The 11,271-nt window shown below is 48.6% G+C and overlaps 1 protein-coding gene across 1 annotated transcript in view; it reads right to left on the bottom strand.

The window, feature by feature from the left end:
* Positions 1–11,045, bottom strand: part of LOC108099993 (mucin-5AC) — a 30,450-nt gene extending 19,405 nt beyond the window's left edge. Inside the window, 2 exon segments of the mRNA XM_017203689.2 lie at positions 2,878–2,932; positions 10,488–11,045. The gene's annotated coding sequence lies outside the window, so the exon portion shown is untranslated.
* Positions 11,046–11,271: the final 226 nt, after the last annotated feature.

The following is an 11,271-nucleotide window of genomic DNA, read 5'->3' on the forward strand; positions in this document are numbered from 1 at the left end:
ACAAAGGCGCTTTAAATCGCCATTAAAACTCACTCACATCCAGGAGCAGGGTGGAGCGGAGCAGAGCTGAGCTAGACTGACCCACATGCCGCCTGCCACGCCCACCCATGTACGTCTCAACCAGGAGCAGGAGGGAGGCGGAGTGGGGAGGGGCTGGGCCATCAGTTGCCAGAGGAGCAGAGAGCAATATTTTGGCAACATTTTGTGTGCGCGCATTAATTTATGCAAATAGTTGGAAAATATTAATGGCGGCCAGCAGCTGTTAAGGTTACAGGGTCACAAAGGCAGCAAAGGCAGCGAAGGCAGCAAGACGAGCTGTGGAAGCAGTAAATTGAACATTCGGCGGACCGGGAGCAACAGTTCCGAGGCGGCGGCGCTGAATTAAACATTTACGCCTTTAAAAACTTGGACAATTTCCGTTACATTATGGGAATAAGGGCCAATAAGCCGCACACACCAACTTGGCCGAATCTAAGGGCAATCGACATGGACGTCGCCCAAAAGCGAGCTGCACACTCGAAAATATGTAAGCAAAGTGGAGCACAAGAAATAAACTTATGGCGCACTTCCGCAGTAGTCAAACATTTTATTTCATTTTATATGCCCCCCGTCCACCACCTCCTCCGTTGTTTGGCCGGAGTGTGTCTGCTTGTGTTTGTGTGCTTACCATCAAATATGGCCAAAGAGCAGTTCGAGAATTAAAATGAAACAAAACGGAAATGCTACAGAAATCAACCAACTGGCATAAACTTTGCGACCCGGCCCCACCCACAGCACAGTTCCATTCACTTTCAGCTTTGTTATTTCTGGCCGGCTGGCCCCGGCCAAATCAAGTAAAAAACGTTTGTTCTGTTGTAGTTGGCTGTGGAAAACGTCCATTTCCCGTGCCCAATAAAAGGACCCCGGGGCTCGCAGGACTGGTGGGCTCTCGGAGTGACGTGCTGACCACCAACGAGGCCGGCACTAATAGCTTCATTAGCTCGGATGCGCGGTAAATACTCGACTTTTGTTCCCTAACCAATTCCGGACGGCCTTTGTTCCTGGCTAAACCCACACATTGTCCAGGCGGCGAAGGCCATCCATCCATCCACTCGCCTCGATATTTTCAATCCGCAGCAGGAAACTTTTCGGCGGAACCACTCACCGCAACCGACGAGAGTCCATCGAATTGTCGAATTAGTTTTCCCGAAAAACACAATAAATGGCAGCCAAATATGCCGAAATCTATTTACTTTTATTACTGCTGCAGAACTTTTGGGGTTCGGCTGATGGCCGCACGTTCTTTGATGCAGCTGCAATGAATTGCAATATTGGTTGCCCGATAAAACAGATGGAGATGAATTTTGGGCAATGTGCGCCAGCTCTTTGTTCGCCCGAATATCAAAAGCCTCGATCTAGTTTAATTACATTTAAAATTGCTTTAAGTTCGGCAGCGAAGAAACCGAAAACCCAGTACATTTAACTATTTGTTATAAGTTATTTTCCCTCTGCCCATTTTTCAGTCCCTTTGTTCTTCCAGGCGAGTGAAGAATCATTGCTTCCCGTCCGGTCCGATATTGTATTTAAAACCCCCTGCGAATTCCGTGCGGCTCAATCGCATTGATGGGCACCGACTGGCGGTATTTATACACCAATATAGCAACAAGCACTGGATTGTGTGGAGTGCAGGTCGGTGGCGGAATATGCAGAGCCATGGCTCTATGGCTATGGCGGCCCGAATTCTGTTTATTTTGGCCCTCGCACATCAAAGTATCTGAAAAATGACATGTGCTCCACCCCGCTCCCCTCCTCGGCCGTAGCGGCTTAAAAGCTCAATGAGCGAAATTGTTTGATTTTCCCTAACATTTCATTTGGCAGCTCGCCCCGATGATTGTTGTTGCTGCTCCAAACATCGATGCTGTTTGTTTGGACGTGTGCCTGTGTGTCCTTCGTTTATTTGCATTTGATGTGAGTGTAAGCTGGCAGCCCGCTGCTTTTGTCGCTGTCATTCCAAATAATTTCGTTGGCAAGTTGGGGTCGTTGCTTTTTAATAAATACTCCAACCTTTGCCAGCCAGAATTAGCAATAAAATTCACTTTCCGAGCGCCAGCCCTGCATGTCCGCTGGTCCGCTGTTCTGTCTCACTCGCTCTTTGTGCTCGCAACTCAATTGCAGAGTACTGATAGGAAAACAAGGCAAACATATTAAAATGCCCAAATAGGGGCTTAGGCCAATACCCCCACATACCCCCACACGACGGCCTTGCTTCTCCGGCCAATATCTACTTTTGAAATGTAAAAGCAGCGCTAGCAGTAAATAATATGAGATAACGAGGCCAATAAATAAACCATGCAAAGGGTATGCCGAAATCCCTTGTGGCCAATCGATTTAAACTATAATAGCTGCGAAAATCAAAGAAACAAATAATTTTCTGAGCTCGGAATATGTTGCCTTCACAAAAATGTCTCAACGACATTTGGGACATGCCTAAACTAAATTAGTCTCGACAAGAGAAACATCCTTTTCCATTTACATATATTTTTATATTGCACAGGAAAACCTATTTTCATCGCTGATTTGAATCATAATGGGTGATTGCAGTTGTATAGTTGCTTAAGAAGCTTAAGATAAGCTAAGACGAATGAGGTTCGAGTACATAACACTTGCTATCGGTTTTATTTGCCAACCCTATTAGAAACTACTTTCTACGCTGCACAAAAAATAAAAATACAGGTTTTTTGGAATGCTCTTTGCAAAAGAAATTATCGCCCAGAGATAATAAAAAGAAATTCTTGATTTCTGATTGATTTGCCCCACAAATTTTCATTCGTGATCCTATTACTTGATGTATAGCAAATCGTTAGCACTCCTTGGTTGGCAATAGTCTTTCTTACTCACCTAATGAATCCAATTTGACAGCAACAAACTCATTCCAGACAACTGTCAAGTTCACCTGCGAATCGCAAAGAGCAGAGGGAGAAACAGAGATAATTAATAAGTGGAATATGTACAAGTTATTCAGTGCGAATAAATTTGGTTTGCGGCTGCTAAACATAATTAGCATTATCAATTGGACCCGCACGTGGCTCTCGATGTTTTCGGTTTGCTCTGACGAGGCAATTAATTTTTAATTGCTTCACTTTCCAAACATTTTAAAAGGCGAATCCGAAAAGTCCAAAAAGAATTGTTAGCGGAGGTGTCTGCGAAAAGCCACGCTAATGATGGGACGGTGCTAATTGGAGTTCAATAAAAAAAACAGCCAAAAGTGATTTCATTAGCAATGAAAATCGGGGGGAGTGTTGGCTTGGGCAAGCAGAAGTTTTTTCACCCTGACTTTTGGTTTGCTAATCCCGAGCTTCTGTGTGCTGCAAAAAGAGTAATTCCCTGTGAAAGGGTATTTTATTACGGTTCTGGGAGCAGGCGCTGATATGCCAACTTCCTCCTGACTCCGGGCTTAAATAAGAGCTTCATGAATCGTATTATGAATTCCGCTCAAGTACGAACGATAGCGAGCGAGACGGGGAAAAAATTGACAGAAGTTTCACGAATTAAAAGTTGGCCAGAGATTGATTTCATGCCGAAATCATGGCAAGAACGCAGCAAACAGAACCGAATCGCTTCGCTCTCCCAGTTGCTTGCGGAGGCCAAAATGCTTGGACACACTCGCACTTGGCCTACAGAACCTGCCGTTGGCCAAGAGAGCCCAGCGAGCAGCCGAGAATAAAGCAAAGCAACAGCCGCAGCAACCAAGTCTTGCGGCTGGGATTTGCTGGCGAGCTGCGAATGTAGGTCACCTGAATGCGTGGCTTTCAGTTTTATAACGTTACCGAAAATCTTCTCCAATCGGCAGCTCCGCTCTCTGAATCTGAACCTGTGTTTGTATCTATATCTGCATCCGTATCTGTATCTGTATCTGTTTCTGTATCTGGGCATGAGTGTCATTTCTGGATCTGCAGATGTGGCGCAAATGGGTTGTTCTCGATTTCCACTCCAGCCCCACGGGATCTCCGCACCGTTCCCATTCTCATTCTCGTTCGCAACTCCAGGTGGGGCACAGGTGGATCGGGCTGGACTTGTTTGCGGTCCCCTAAGCCGCTGCTAATTGCCGCACTCAGGGCCTCGAGAGCACGCTCTCCAAGGCGCGTCAAAATATACACTAGAAGCGACGGCCAGCGACAAAACCCCTTGAGGACGGAAGAGCCAAACAATCGAGCTGCGTGCGCCGGCTTAAGGCAGCCGATGAATGGGGAAGCAAACAAAGCGCTTTGGAAGAGGGCCGCACTCGAATATGCCAATAACCTATTGATGTGTTCGATACGCTTTTTATTGTGCCCATTGTGAGTCGATATTCTACAGCGGCAAAAATGAAAGTTGCCCGTCTGGAAAGAGATCGCGGGTGGGACTCCGGTGGGCGGGGAGTTCCGCGGCTCGGTCACGCACGAAATCAGTAGCCGCCTGTTCGGACGGCACTTGCTTTCGCGGCCAAGAGCCAGCGATCTTGGTAGCCCAGTCTCAGTCTCAGTCTCGGCCAAGACTCATCGCTCAGGTGAAAAGAAGCCGGTGCCAAAAATGCAGCATCATGCTTGGCCAAAGTGAGAGCAAACCGTCATCGGCTGATGAAGGCGGCTGTGGACAACCTACTGACACTTTGACCGATTTTTAGCACACTAAATATAGTAATTTTGTCATTATAGTTTATTATGCGCCTTTCGCGTGCCTTTCATTCATAGGCGCTGCTGTTTCAGCTTCCGTCAGAGCTCTTTCCCATTCAATTTGTGCTCGATTCGAGCTGCATTCTCGACAGCTGCGGAGCAGCCGCGGCAAAGCCATAAGTCCGCATCACGCTGTTAAAATCTACGACTGCATGCGCGAATATTGGCGATCTGATCGGATGTGTTAATTGAGACAAAACCCAATCAGTGGGAAACTTTCTGACCCATTTCTCCTGCTCTCTTTCTTTTCATTTGTTTGCGAGCCGAGGTCTCGACCGAGTTCTAGCCGCGACGGAGGAGAAAGAGCGCTGCGGTGAAACTGGTTCTTGTGCTAAGTATATGCTAATGACACTCACTTTTCGGCTATTGGTCTCTGGTATTTCGGTCAAAGTTATTAACTAAGCCGAGCTCAGACGACGACGCATCAATGGCTTTGTGCGGCGAGCCCATCTGACCGCTGCTGAATGCCACTGCAGTTGCACTCGATTATCCTATGGCCGGTCTAATGTGCCCAAATTGAGGGGCGACTCGGCAGCCAAGACCCAATTTTGTGCTTATTAGGCGTGGAATTGCACAAGCCTCGAGGCGAATGACGAGTGCCGAGTGCCGAGAGGGAAACACGCACGTTGCTCAAGCGTGTAATTGGGATGCCGACCTTAGACTCTGTGCCTCTTTGGCTGCCATAAATAGAGCATTAATTGCTGTTCCGCGCACTCGATTGCAGCGACAACATCAATGCATCACCGAGGCGTATACTTAATACTCCGAGACCAAAAGTTTGTGGCCGTAAAATGGCAAGACCAGTGGGTGGAGCTCCCCGACGAGCGCTTCAAAGTGGCCCAAAGTGGCCATGCACCCTTGTTACAAGAGTTTTACATTTCGGCAAGCTACTTTGGAGTTTTTGCCACCTCACCCCAACCCCTCCAACCATTCCCCACCCCTTTGATCAAGGGAAATGCTTCGTTTCAGCGGAGTATACTTTCCAGCACTCGCACACTTTGTGGCTTTCATGAATTTTTCCATTCTTCGGGCAAAGTGCAATAAATCATAATTTGCTACTTTTTCTAATGGATTATGGACAGTGGCAGCGGCAGCGGCATCAGTGGCAGCATACTGTTAGCATCCACTTGGAGGAGCTCTTAAGTGCTGATTGACCAGCTCATGAATGCGGTGGGAAGGTCGGGCGACGGTCCGAGCGATCGCTCAAAGGGTCAAGAAATTAATCACGCCGGATGAGCTGAGTGCTATCTCGAACGCTCATCGTGGCGAATGAAACTCTCAATTAATACTTTAAAGTCGGATGCACAACTGCGAATAATAATTTTACAATTATTAATTGTGTTTTCCATTATTTTTTTAATTGTCGTGCGCTTTTTGTCAACACAATGCAATGGCCCTGGCAATGGCAATTCAATTTGTATTTTGTGAAAGTGATTGCGTAAACCCTGATAAAGAAATGGCAAAAACGCTGAACAAATTTACTACGCATGATGAGCACTGTTATTATTAATATATTATTGCAGGCATTGAACAATTGCCGCAATGGAAAAAATATGCTATGCTTTTTCCCTAATGTGATCCGCCATAAATTGAGCCATTCAGACCATCAATTGTGTTCGATGGCGCATTGATGACGCTGTGTTGCCGCGATGAAATGCGGCTTGCGGCGATAAGTTTGTGACGAGTGCGTCAGTTGAATAAGCCGCTTAATTAGACATAATAACTCGGTTAACACAAACAACTCCCCCGAAGGTCGTTCCGACGCACCATCGTCGCTGTCAGAGATTACAAAATGAAGGGCTGTCAGATCTGTCCGTCTGTCCGTTTGTCCGTTTGTCCGTCCGCCCGCCCGTCTTTTCCAAGGGTCAAGTCTCATAATTTGGGACATAAAGAATTTATGTAGCTCAAGAGCTCGTGTTTCCCGGCCGAGAGCGGGAGAAAGGACCCGCTCTAACCAAGCATAAATTCCCGAGTGACCTATTACCCCCTGCAAACTATGACAGCCGACTGCCAAATGTGTCAAAAGTTCAAAGTCATCCGGCCGTTCCAGCGCCGAAAAAGGGTTAGCTGTCCGACATCGCAGACCGGCATAATATTAACACAGATGCGCATGAATTATTCGAGGCTCCGACTTCGGCTCCGGTTGTACTACTACGCAAATAAAATTATTGTTGGACAGAAAACAAAGGCGGGTTGCTGCGCATTCGTGATTCGTGACTGGGCCCGACTCGCTTCCCATTCTGAGCCACCAAGAAGGAGAACTTGGCACTGCACGCGACGCACTGAGGCTGTCGCTTGGTCTTCGGCCAGTCCAATATATAAATTGAATTAAAATTCCGCCGCGGCAACTGGGGCGCTGCCAGGCAAATGCGAAAAATGTTTATTAATAATTTGCACCGAACAAAGTAAAATAATTCACTCCCATGGTTTCCCAACTTTGCTGCCTGACTTGAAGTTCCCATGACGTGTGCCACAAAGCACTGAGTGTGTGCGTTAGGGCCACAAGTCATCGTCAGACGATGACGTTGATGCCACTCCAGCCCGCAGTTGCAGGTTGCTGTTGCCGGTTGCCGGTTGCCGGAGCCCCAGCCAAACTGAGCCAAGCCCAAACACACGGAAACCAACGTCAAAAACTTTCAAATGCTTTCAAATTACCCTGTGTGCCCGGCCCGAGAGTCTTGCCGCCGACAGCAGGGATTCAGCAGGGTCCCTGTTTCAGCACTATTTGGGAAAATTGTTCTGAAATAGGCAGCAGAGCGGGCGAAGGGCTGACTGAACCTGCCACCTCCATGCACCTGCCAAATAGTTGGAAAGTAGCAAGCTTTAGGCCAATCAAAATCTATATTTTCCGGAAGAACAGGTTCCTGTTAATCACGGCTACTAAGACAAGCGCGCTCTTAAATGTGAACCAATTGGGACAAATCGAAAGGGAAACCGCAGAGAAATAAATTAGTTAAATATCGAGCCAAGGCAGAAGCTCTTGTGGGCTTATTAAAGAAGCATTTTTGGTGGTTGGCAAGCGCACGAAGTCAGAGACACTTTAGTGTTTGATAAGTAAATACCCTTTCATGAAACCCTAATTCTCGGGCCCCGCGCTGTTGCGAAACTACTGAAGGGGCTTCTCGACAAAACCCAATCTCAACGAGCATCCCAAACTGATTCTGATTCGCACTGGAGCACAGACACTGGCTTGGAAGGCAAATGGAGAACTTTTGCCGCTCAACTTCGATGGCGGCAACAATTTTCTCTTTCTTAATTAAAAGCAATCTTATTTATTAGTTCAGCACACACACAAACACTCGGCAAGGAAGGGGAGCAGATAGAGATGGAGATAAAGACACTGCTGCAGATACAGATGCGGAGTCTAAGCCAAACCCATTTAGATGGCTATGTGCCGGCTCTATAATTGGCGAAAATTATTTAATTATTATTAAGTGCTGCATCCTCCGAGCGAAGCCAGGACAGCCAGTCCGCTCCAGAGGCGAGTTCTGCCGGGTACTTTGGCTGCCACTCGACTTGGCATCGGATGCGATGCAATGGGATGGGCTGGATGGCCTGACTCCGCTCCGAAGTTTTGTTTTTACTGCATCCATTTGTTTATCGTCGCTTGCGCAAACTTCTGCCGTCCGGGCTATTAATTTCAGTTGCAATTTCTTCGGGCTTCGCTCTGCTGTGCTGCTGTGCTGCAGTGCAACTGCCATAATTAGACAGAAATCTAATTTGGTAATCGCACATATGCAAAGCCAGCCGACATCGAACAATGATGATGTGCGGCCGCTGCAATTGGGATTTGGGTTTCGGGTTTCGGGTTTTGGGTTTCGGGCTTACCCTTATCCGCCGAGCTGCATGTAATTAGTTTGCGGCGCGCATTGTTGTTGACAGATGGGGCTGCTGCCACATCTGCTGCGGCACTCCGTTTGTTAACTTGATTAATTAAAATGCAGCAGCTCTTAATGGCGGTGGCGTGCTCGTTTGCCATAAGTTTGCTGTGAGCGAGCTTATCAGCTGCTTATGCAACGGCCGCGTCTCCCAGGTCTTGGCCCTCTCCCGGGGGTCCCGCCTCGTCCCGAAATATTGACTGGCGACGGATGGCTCCATTGATACCTCTTCTTCGCTCCCGGTTCTGCAGCAGCTCCCTAATAGGGCCACGTTCCAGAGGAAGTGGGTTGGAAAGTAGCGGGCAGTGAACAGGGAACAGGGAACAGCGGAACCGACTATAATTTCAGATTTGAGATTCAGTCGCAGCAGCCGATGAGTATTCTGTTGTTGCAACGCAATCTCTGGGCTGCGAAGCTGCAAACTAAGCCAGAGCCGAGAAAAAGACAAGGCAGAGCGGAGGCACAGGCAAAAGCAAAAGCAAAAGCAAAAGGCTGAGACTCGGGCTGAGCCGTGGAGTCACGCTGCTTTATTTATTTAACCGCAACAGTAACAGAAACCGCAATAAGAACAACGGCAACTGTGGATGCAACTGCAGTAACTGCACTAATCTCAGCCAGCCAGTGGCTCTTTTCTGGTGCTACTGCTGGTACTGATGCTGGTACTGGTGGCACCACCCAGCGGCAGGGCGGGTGAAATGCTGGGTAGAAAGTAACTCAAACTCGAACTCGAACCCAAACCCAAACTGTTCTCGGCGGCGGCTGTCAGCTTAAGTCTCTTCTAACCAGGCTCGAGCTCAACGGACAGATGCTGGGAATCGGGGAACGGAGAACGGAGAACGAAGAACGGAGACTGGGGACTGTGGATTGGGGATTGGGGATCGGGGAATGAGGACTGGGGATTGGGGATGGGAATCTGCTAATGCTTGCATAAATATTACACAGATTGCGGCATTGTTCGCCTGCCTCGCTGGGCTCTCAACTGTTGCTGATGTTGCTGCTGCATGTGGCAGCCATAATGCAATCGTAGGCCAGCGTCAAGTTAGTTTATGTTTGTTTTGGGTTTGGCATGCCGAGTTTTTAGTAGTTCATTAAAATCACATCGCCCCGCCCGCCCGTCCGTTACATGGACTGGGATTCCGGGTACTGGGGAAAGAGTTCTCGGCTGCGGCTCTCGGCCAAGTACATTGCCTCATGTAAACTTGACCAAATGAAGCTGAGGCATTTCAACTTGTTTCCACTTACACGTGTGTGGCGGCCAATCCCCCCTCTTAGTGTGTGTGTGTGTGTGTGTGTGGTACTCGTTTCCTCAGCACTTGTTGTTGCTCTTGCTGATGCTGTTACCGCTGCCGTTGACTTTTTATGCGCCCGTTCTGAGCGACTCCCCTATCCCTCTCCCCGACTCCCTGACTCCCTGTCCCCTGTACCTGCCCCCCTGACCGCAGCATGGCTTGCCTCGGCTGCCGTTGATGGCCAGTCCTACTCCTTAATTAAAGACGGGTTTTAATTTCACTCTTTCCGGAGCTCGTGTTTCCACAGGCCGGCCCACAATTGGCCGCTCGGATCCCATCCGATCCATTTAGCCAACTACGGCGGCCAATGCCATAAATATTAATATGCGGAATAACACTCACACACAGAACACTCTCGCTGGGATAAACAATTTAAAACTTGTAAATATTTTCGTGGTAATCCGCTTTGTCGCCACTTGGCTGTCGATGCTGTTGCAGGTGGCGATGGGGATGCAGATGGGGTGCGGGTGCGGGTGCGGATGCAGAGGCAGGAGCGGGAGCAGGAGCTCCGGGCGGTGCATCCTGAGCACCAGCAGCAAACCACCCACCCACCGCAATCCATGCCTGCTCTCAGTGTAGTTGTTTCAACAGTTTAAGCAAAGTTAATCCCGGCTGAATGCAAGGCTTACCTGTTGACGGCTCTGCTACGTGTTAGAGGGAGACGCACGGGAGCAGGACCAACAAATCCATAAACAATACGACAAGGACAGCAGTCAGTGCAGCGGGAGCAGCCGACAGGATTTTCGCGCGCACTGCATGTGAATATAAACGCGAGGACGATGCGATCCTGATTCCGAATCTGAATCTGAATCTGAATATGAATCCGAATCTGAATCTGAATCCGAACCTGGCCTGAACGTGCTACACGACGTGTCTGTGGGTTTCCCGTTCAGCGGAATTGAATTCGACTGTGATGCGTACTCTGTGTTTTGTTTTAATTCTTTCAATAACTGGCGATTTAATTAAAATCGTGCCACATTCGAGTCACGGCTCATTGCACGCACAACTTTAGCACTGTCTGTGTATACGAGTTCGTTCAGTTCGCCGGGATTGTATCCTTTGGCTTGTTTTGTTTGTTTGGCTCTGTGGTCGATTGCCTGATGGGTTTTCGGTTGGTGGTTTACTCGCTCTTCTGTCACAACGCACCAGACGCTGTAAGCGCTCGCAGTGAACTGAACGTTGGGCTGGCGCTTCCGAAAGACTTTTAAACATGTTGCCAAGAAAGTCCAAGAAGTTGGCCCGAAAGAAAAGTAGACGCTCCGAACCAAAGAGCCAGCGCACACACACACTCCCAGGCGGCCCCAAATGGTCAAGAGGCGGTGGCAGAGAGGAGAGAGCCCAGGCCGCAAGAGAGATCGCGAGCGAGTCTGCCTCAGCCGGCTGCGCATGCGCTCAAGCTTCTCGCTCTTAGCC

This window comes from Drosophila ficusphila, unplaced genomic scaffold, assembly GCF_018152265.1.
Source record: "Drosophila ficusphila isolate 14025-0441.05 unplaced genomic scaffold, ASM1815226v1 contig_414, whole genome shotgun sequence".
Lineage (NCBI taxonomy): Eukaryota > Metazoa > Arthropoda > Insecta > Diptera > Drosophilidae > Drosophila > Drosophila ficusphila.